General features: G+C 46.9%; 1 long non-coding RNA gene across 1 annotated transcript; it reads left to right on the top strand.

Moving 5' to 3' along the window:
• The first annotated feature begins 3628 nt into the window (after positions 1 to 3628).
• LOC145713008 (uncharacterized) lies at positions 3629 to 8338 on the top strand. Its single transcript, XR_014135922.1, has 3 exons — positions 3629 to 5606; positions 5667 to 7064; positions 7756 to 8338. It is a non-coding gene; the product is annotated as an uncharacterized LOC145713008 (long non-coding RNA).
• Positions 8339 to 9596: the final 1258 nt, after the last annotated feature.

Here is a 9596-nt window from a genome sequence, read left to right as displayed (position 1 = left end):
CATCGCCTCATTCTCATTCTTGTTTTCCTTCCTCAGAGTGAGAAACACAAGCTTTCATTTTGATGGTGCCCAATATAATTTTGAAGTACAAAGTCTTTTAGTTCACGGAAAGTTAAAGGGAGAAAAATGGCGTGTTCTGTCCCTGGTATTTGTGAACGGTGACTGAGCATTTTCAGAGTGTGGCATTTTGCTGAGATTTCCACGGTGTGTATAGACATATGGGAGGTTCGTCCACAATACACCCAGTACTTTTCGCCTTTAAAACTCCTGGACACATCTATTAGAATGCAAAAAATAATAATGCAAGATTTTTTTTTCCTTCCTTATTTTTCTTCTTTCTTTCTACCTTGCCTCCTTGTGAATCAATTGGAGGAGAAAATCATTTGTGGTCTCAGGGAGCACTGTGTTACAGAAATATGTGTATTCTCTTAGATAAAGGACTTGGAACCTCCTCACTATCTCCATTATCAATGAAATAGAAGTCCAAAGAGATTAAGTGGATTTTTCCTGGAGTTGGAAGTGACAGGGCAGAAATTCTGAGCTAGAAGTTTCAACTAAAAAACAATTAATTTCCCCCCCCCCCCCACCGCCACCCCAGGATCTCCTGCTGCTTCCTAAGCGAATGAGTAAATCAAAATTGGGCAGAAGTGTCCTAAAACCTCACCATGAGAGTCACTTGGGCCAAACCACTCTGCAGTTCCCAGGGCGCTGTCATGGGAAAGAAGCATGGGGCAGTGAACCGTATAGCGGATAAAAGACTCTGGGAATTCTCCTCACCTCGGCTGCCTCTATGATTAAGCATGCAGGGGTCATAAGACTCCTGGGAACGGCTCAGGGGCTATCAGTGCTCCTGGAATAGGTCCAGCTCAGAAACCAGGAATCACAAAGGTTCACCCATGGTCTGTAAACTTTCTGTGAATGTCCAAGCCCTGCAACAGAGGACCTGAATGGAATTTCTGTTCTTAATGGAATTTTGAGGTACAGTGTGGAGCTGAAAATGTCCTCCTAGTTTCAGAACTTCCTAGATCAGTTCGGGTTGCGAAGAAGAAACATTTTCTTAAACATAATTAAGACGTTTCAGATAAATCCGGAACTCAAAATTTGCAAGAGAAAAAGCTCTTCGGGTAGCAGGGGAACAGCACGGGAATTCTCTTCCGATACTTCAGCTCTGCGTGGAGTATTTAATGTTGAAAAACAGCGAAAGCGATTTCAGTGTTTTCATGTAGAGTTACTGCTTACACAGCTGTACAATTTTTAAGAAAAATAGTCTTATGCAGAAACAACTGGAAGAGAGATGATACAGCCCCTTGAATCAATCTGACGCCTAACAGGCTCACCATGAACAGTGTGAAATGGCTAAAACCTCAGGAGTGTGACTGTAGATCTTTCAGATCTATAGAATGATAAGATCTTATAGATCAAAATGCCCTTCTGATCACACTGCCTGCTCAAGATTTGTCTCTGAAATGTACTGGAAGCAGACAGTTATACAATAAAGTTGACAGAGTGAGCCATAACGCTATCTTAGAAATGCTCACTATATGAGCCATTTACTTTGGCACGGTCTTTACACATATTTTATGTTCTACAGGACCAATTTGAGACAAAAATAGTGAAGTGGGCAAAATTAGTCTCTTGCAATTTCTCTCTTCCTTTTTCCTTTTTCCCCTCCTCCCTGCATTGTTTAAAAACTCAGTGTGGTATGTGTTGTTCTCAATTAGGAGCCAGTGAGGCTAAAGTTGTAGGCTCCCCAAGGACAGAAACTGTGTCTCATCTTTGGCGTAATCTGCTTTCCAGAGCTGAACATGGTGCTTGAGAAGAATCACTGTGAAAGACATCTGTGATTTTATTTTATTTTATTTTATTTTATTAATTAATTAATTTTTTTGGAAGAGAGAGAGAGTGCAAGTGAGCAAGGGGTAGAGACAGAGGGAGCGAGAGGGAATCAGGGCTCACCTGAAGAGGGGCTCGTGCTCACGGATGCGGGGCTCGAACTCACCCAAAGTGAGACTCGAGCTCTCCCGCTGTGGGGCTCGAGCTCGCGAACCGCGAGATCATGACCTGAGCTCAAGTTATGCTTAACCGATCGAGCCACCCAGGCGCCCCGAGGCGTCTGCATTTTTAGTAAGAAACTCTATGAACCTGGAAAACGTTTGAGCCCCCAAATCATAAGTGCTTAGATGTGGCACTTGGTCATCCACAGTGGGCAGGCTGGAGGTGATGATGGCCTCTTTTTTTTTTCCCTCCGTGACGGGGTCTGTGTGCTGTGATACCCGCACCCCGTACACGCCTATCACCCAGAATTCCAGCCAGAGGTTCGTTTCACATGATAAGTAGAACATACTGGAGAAACTAATTTGGAAAATCGTAGCGACATGAATAAGCCTAATTGCCAGTTACAACCGAATGCAGCTTAACTCAATTAAGTACTTCCCGAGTGCTCACCGCATAACGGTTACCGTGCTAGGTTAGGCATTCAGTGGGCAGCAGGCAGGCCACACCGGCAGGAGATGGTCAGTAAACAGGAGGACAAATACAGCGTATGGTCACACTGCACGGGGAATGGCCCAATCCCAGCGACCAGGAGTGACGGAGCGGCGTGGCTGTTGGGGTGGTGACAGAGCGTTAGACAGGGGATCAGGGAGGACCACACAGGGGAGGTGCCATGTGATATAGACCTGAGCAGTGAAAAGAAGCCAGTCAGGGAACATCTGGGGACGAACTTCAGGAGCAAGAACGAAGGCTTAAGTCTAAATGCCAGGACACGGGGACAAGCACAACGTCGTTAAGGCAGAAAAAGGAAGGTCATCCCCGGCAGGGATAAGCAACTGAGCCAGAAGGTCACGGGAGTGGAATGGCTGGGGAGAGACAGGGCCAGGCAGAGTCTCGGGGGTCACATTGACGGAGGGGATGCCCGAGGGCTGGGGAGTCACAAAGGTGCAAGCGGAGGAGAATTGCCAAGAGCCCGCAACTCTTCGTGAGACACCTGCTTGGTGCTCACGCGTCTCAGAAAACCCGAACCTAATGGATCGGATGTTGACAGCCTCTGCATGTGCGGAGGACGCCTATTTTTTTTTGTTTGTTTTAAATCGGTGCTTTATTCTACGTGGCGATGGAACGCAAAGCGGATCACAAGTTCTGAGGCTTATTAGGAATGGACTGGCGAAGGTTCTGGTATCGGTGAAAGCAGGACCAATTGTAAGTAACACATTCCGGAAAGAATCAGAAATGCCGGCATTCGCTGGAGAACTTTGTAAGACTGCCACTGAGTTCACGGCTTAGGAGAAAGTGCATGGAAGCCGAACTTAGCCTCCATGAAAGCCATGCTTGTAGGAAAAATGAGGACACGTGAACTAAAAGAAACGCTCCTGGGTTTCTGATGTTTAACAGGTGTCTGGTTAGTTGCAAAGCAGTTAATATTATCTTTGGATTTAAATAATTCAAATGTTATCATATGTGTTACCTAAGGGCTTCTTGATGATAGATGAACGACACGTTCTTTTAAAATTGTCTTCACTAAATCAAACTGGAAAACTGCAGTTTTGGGGGAAAAAAAAGTCAACAGTACAAAGGGGTGTTTTATATATATATATATATATATATATATATATATATATATATATATATCTGTCTTTTTTAAAAACAACAGCGACAACAAAACCAAAATATTTTTTACTTAGCAAAACGCCCACATTTCGAGTGTCCCCTGGCCACATATGGCTGGTGGCTGCCGGGTTGGATGTCGGGAGAGAGCACTTCTCAATCTCCAAGTGCTGTTCTGCGGGGCAGCAATTTTCTGGCACTTGCCAGGCATGTGTGTATTTATGAGACCCTTTTTCCTTTGGTCTCGTGTTGATTATTAATCACCATGAACACATAACTTCAAAATAAATGATCACAGACGATGTCGTTCTTTGTGGAACCGCTCCCGATATAGGCCAGAAAATTCTTTCCTTAGACCAAACTTGCGTTGTCTCTTCCGGAAGTCATTCACAATGATGCTTGATATGGCTTAGTACTTATATCCTACGGTGAGACCCTTTATTTTTAAACAGTGATACTTCTTGTGGATCAACCCCTATCACAGGCTGTTATAATTCTCTCCCTGAAGACGGACCCGAATGAGATCATTTATCTTTTGAAGCGCCAGGTCTGAGGACGGGTTTCGGGGTAAGACCGGTACAAGCAAAGCTCTGGACCATGAACTAACAGCTTATATTTTGGGCAAATGATTCAACACAATGGATTTTTTAAAGGTTACAGAGTTGAATGGCAGGAAGATAGCTGTGGCTGAGAATCTCCGTTATCTGTGATCAGATAAAAGAAGTCCTTGGGACGCCTGGGTGGCTTAGTCGGTTAAGCGGCCAACTCGGCTCAGGTCATGATCTCGCGGTCCGTGAGTTCGAGCCCTGCGTCGGGCTCTGTGCTGACAGCTCAGAGCCTGGAGCCTGTTTCGGATTCTGTGTCTCCCTCTCTCTGCCCCTCCCCCCTTCATGCTCTGTCTCTCTCTGTCTCAAAAATAAATAAACGTTAAAAAAAAAAATAAAAATAAAAAAAAAAAAGAAGTCCTGCCCCAGGGGATACACAAAAGCGGCTGGGGGTCCAGTATCCTGTGGCTGCCTCGCCCTGGGATGTGGTTCAGAGTCACCATCAGCTTTGATTCTACTGCTTTACATGAAATATTAGAGGGAAAGGTCTCTACTAATGAGGGTCGAGAACATACTTAGAACTGCAGGCTCCGGTCTTGCATTCTGGAAGTGAATTGTCATACACCTGACCAGAAGGAGACAATGTAAGAACGGAAAGGAGCTACAGGCATCCCCGGGAGGCTTGCTCACCGGGCCCTGCTAGGGGGCTGACCACTTATCACAACGGAGGCACTGGCCATTAAATATCCCAGCCCACACGGAGAAACAGGGACTCGGCCAGGTCCTCTCCCGATGGCTGGTGGAACGGACAAGGTGGCAGTTACACCACAGCTGTCAGCCCGACTGTCTGCCCCCCGCCCTGGTTTCCTGGAGCGCCCCCTGTGTCCACCCCTCAGCACCACGCTGCCCCGCCGTCCCCACACTCTGGCTCAGACGGAAGGTGGGAGGATGGCCACGGCTGGCCCTGCGCAGAGCCACGTGAGCACTTCTGGGTGAGAAGGGCTGAGATGACCCCGCCGAGGCCGAGGGGCTCCATGGGGCCTGATGCGTGTACTCCGCACACGGCCGACACGCGGTCCTGTACCCACTAAGCTCTGTCCACACGCATTCTGGGGAATCCTGGGCGAGAGGGGACATGCGTGGAGGGCACCAGATCTTGAAAATCTCACTGTTCTCCACCACAACGGGGAGACGTAAAAGGAGGAAGGATGGAGCCATTCGGGGAAGACATCTGTAACATTTATACATTTATACATTGACAGCAGAGGCACTTCCTGCAGGAATTCAGTGGCAGAAAAAGGCCACCGAGTTTGGACAGCTCGGCACCTACACTGAAACTTAAAAAAGGAAAGAAGACGTAGACAAGTCCTACGTTTCTCTGGCCAACAGGAGCGGTTCAGCCAAATGTAAGACAAAGGGTGAGAAAAGGTCTTCTCAAAGGAGCCAGAGTCCTTGAAGGTCTTCTCAAGGGAGCCAGAGTCCTTCAAGGTCTTCTCAAGGGAGCCAGAGTCCTTCAAGGTCTTCTCAAGGGAGCCAGAGTCCTTGAAAAGGCACCCAGGACCCCGGGGGTGAGGTCGGCTGCCACACACAGCCCCACAGGGGCTGTGTCCTCAACCTGGGGGAAAACATGGCTGCAGGGAGAAGGGATAAGTGGGCACGATGGGAACATTCGAGAAGAACGTGCAACTGAAGAAGAAAAGAATTGCTTGCAAGTGTTTTAGGTCATTGTAAACTTAGGGAAAATATAGATTTAATGAGTAACGGGCACAAAGGTGAGCTGATAAAATCAATGAGATGAAGACAGGCAGTTGCAGAATTTTCAGGTAAGACCAGACAGCTGAAAACCACCAGAAAACCAATAAATTATATAATAAAGAACGAACACACAGATGCAGCGGAAAAAAAATATTACCGGCAAAGGCAGAAGTGTTGAGATGGAGCCAGCAAATGCAGAGGAAGAAGACAATCACATTAAACATTTAGGAACAGTGAAAATGGGAGTGGGGAAAGGGACAGGTTCCACGTCTTGAGGACTATTCCGTGCTACTTAAATTTTTCTCCCCCAGCATGCCAACGTACTAATGTATTGTTTGTACGTTTTTATGTATCAACAGTTTTCTAACTAGGGAGACACCGGCCCACGCTTTGCTGTTTTTCTTTTTTCTTTTCTATTCGGGAACAGATGAACAACGTAACACATAACATTTGAATTTTTTAAAGGTTTTTTTTTTTTTTTAATTTATTTTTGAGAGAGAGAACACACATGCTAGCAGGGGAAGGGCGGAGACAGAGACAGAGACAGAATCCCAAGCAGGCTCCGCGATGTCAGCACAGAGCCTGACGCGGGGCTCGAACTCATCAACAGTGAGATCACGGCCTGAGCCGAAGTCACGAGTCAGACGCTTAACCGACTGAGCCACCCAGGCGCCCCTACATAACACTTTTGTCAAGGAAGCAGAGTGAGTCTTGAAAAACCTCACTAATAATCATGCACTAATGAAAGCAAACGAAAGAGCAGATCGCATACCTATGTTGTCAAGTCACGTGGCAGCTGCTGGGGGCTTGCCATCAGCTTTATACTCTTGTGGAAGATGTTTCCTCCCGCTCCGGTGCAGTTCTCTTTTCCAGATTTGATAGAACCAGACAGGTGTGGGCCTTTGTGTTATTGTTTCATTGTTGCGGTAGACAAGGTCTACACGCTCACGTCTGCTCCAGAAACACTCAGAGCAGCATCGAATAAACTGAATAATAGATCACACCATTCTTTTTAAAGGGAAACATCATTCTGGTGAAAACCACAAGGCCATTTGAGCAGCAACTCCTAAATACCACGTCAGTGAAATCCTCCTTGCCAGAACTGATTCCATTTAACTTCTGGACCTTTGAGGAACAAAGGCACAGTTTGTTTAGACAGAGGTACACTGATATTCAAATATTTAAATGTATTTGAGAACACATGAAATGAATGTTTTATTTTATTTTTTTGTTGTTATTTTACAGAGAGAGAGAGCATGAGTGGGGGAGAGGGGCAGAGTGGGGGGGAGAGAGAGAGAGAGAGGGAGGGAGAGAGAGAGAATCTTAAGCAGGCTCCATGGCCAGTGCAGAGCCAGACGCAAGTACGATCTCACGACCCTGGGATCATGACCTGAGCAGAAATCAGGAGTCGGATGTTCAGCTTTCTGAGCCACCCAGGTGCCCTTGAATGTTTTATCTTCTACACAGATCGCAGAAGTTTTCTACATGTTGAGTAACTATTTTTTCGTATTTATCGAAAAATTACCACGTTCAGCTAAACTAGTTATAGCTTAAAAATCATATACAGATATATACGTATAAATGTTGGGGCGCCCGGGTGGCTCAGTCGGTTGAGTGTCCAACTTCGGCTCAGGTCATGACCTCCGAGTCCGTGGGTTCGAGCCCCGTGTCAGGCTCTGTGCTGACAGCTCAGGGCCTGGAGCCTGCTTGGGATTCTGTGTCTCCCTCTCTCTCTGTTCCTCCCCTGTTCACACTGTCTGTCTCTCTCTCAAAAATAAACATTAAAATTTTATTTTTTAAATGTGATTTTCTCCAAGAAAATCCTTTGCTTATGTGAACTGTATTTCTTTAGCGTAAATAATTTTCTCATATGAGTGTATTCTGTGGGTTCGTATTATGAGATATCGATGGAAAGATGAGGGGTGTGTAGTGTCATAATTCACCTCCTAACCTTCAACCTTGGCTTCTGGGCACACACCCTTGCTGCATTCATTTGTCACCCCCACACCGAATCCAGAAGCCCAGGACTTTCCTTCGAGATGGGAAAGGCATCGGGAAGGCTGTCTGCAGGCTCACAGGGCAGGGCCGCAGAACTCAGCTGTCCTTGGACTAAGGGGAGATTTTGGTCCATTTGCATCAGGAGTGACTCGAGCTGTCGTCTCAGCTGCTGATTTTACCTGCTTGGACATCACTTTGATTTTGGACTTCATTTCTTGTCAGTTCACTCACAAAATAGGATTTCTTCACAATATTTTTGCCATCAGGTTATAGCATAAAGCTGTATTTAAAAAAAAATTTTTTTTGACATTTATTCATTTTTGAGAGTGAGAGAGACAGAGCTTGAGTGGGGGAGGGGCAGAGAGAGAGAGGGAGACACAGAATCCAAAGCAGGCTCCGGGCCCTGAGCGGCCAGCACAGAGCCCGACCCAGGGCTCGAACCCACAAACCATGACATCCTGAATGGAGCTGGAATCAAGAGTCAGAGGCTTAACAGACTGAGCCACCCAGGTGCCCCCAGGCTCTAGGGTTTTATTTGTTTGTTTTTGTTTCTTTTTCTGGATCATAAGGTAGTTCTACTTTTAATTTTTTTTAATATGAAATTCATTGTCAAGTTGGTTTCCATACAACACCCAGTGCTCATCCCAAAAGGTGTCCTCCTCAATGCCCCTCCCCCACCCTCCCCTCCCTCCCACCCCCCATCAACCCAGGCTCTAGGTTTTAAACCTCAGATGACCAACCTCTCCAGGGGCTCTCAGGGTTCACAGGGAGGCAGTGCGCATCTGCCCTGGCAGGAAGGCGCTTGCCCCACGTGTGGGTCGGGTGGGGACGCTGATGCCCAATGTCCACCACCTCACTCCCTCACCTGCACTGACTCCCGTGTCCCCAACAATATCTGGTACTATATTTAAAGGTCTTAAAAAAATAAGTTCACAGTGTACCTAAGTGACGATAATCATAAACGCTCCATAAATTCTTAAAAACACCTTCCTAAGACATTTTAGGTAAAAATAAACAATCCCCTTGTTATCATGTAAGGATTGCTCAACATATTTGAAAAAATACACGGACCCGAGTATGATCTGAAAGATTTTAATGATGTAACAAGAAGAACAGTCTCTTTTGTCAAAAAAAAATGATAAGGGGCTGGGCCCTCCTGCAGACCAGGTGGCCCCCCTTCCCGGTCTTCCCCCCCTTCCCTCTCGCTGATGGTCCCTGCCCCCGTGAGTCCGCAGCCCGCACACCTTACCACACCTTGGTCCTTCAGGTATTTGAACAGTCGTGATCTTGGGTACCTGCTACCTTCCTACTTCTTGACTTCAATACCTGTCACAACCCCTGCTGCTGTGCCCTCACTCAATGCCTTTAATCAAAGCCTTCCTCGAATGCGCAAGTGTCTCTCTCAAGGTGTGCATGGGGCCACAGCTCCTTGATGAGGACACTGTGCTTTTCTGAATGTGGACCCAGCCCACATCACCCTTGTGTGTGGATCCAAGACTTCTGGTTGAGGTTCCTTTAGGGCCTGATGATGGTGGGGTGTTAGGGTCTGGGCAGGCCAGGGATGTTCTGGATCCTTGCCTCTTCCCCAAGGAAGTCCCAGATGGGTGAAGGTAGGCCCTTGGAGCCTCCTGTCGGCCCTCATTTTGCCAGCTCCCTTCCTGGGCCTTGGCCTCCACTCATGCTCAGTCTGATCAG

Source organism: Panthera onca, chromosome D4 (assembly GCF_046562875.1).
Source record: "Panthera onca isolate mPanOnc1 chromosome D4, mPanOnc1 haplotype 2, whole genome shotgun sequence".
NCBI classification, from domain to species: domain Eukaryota; kingdom Metazoa; phylum Chordata; class Mammalia; order Carnivora; family Felidae; genus Panthera; species Panthera onca.
Note: the sequence above shows the minus strand (reverse complement) of the source record. Positions and strands in the feature narration are given on the sequence as shown.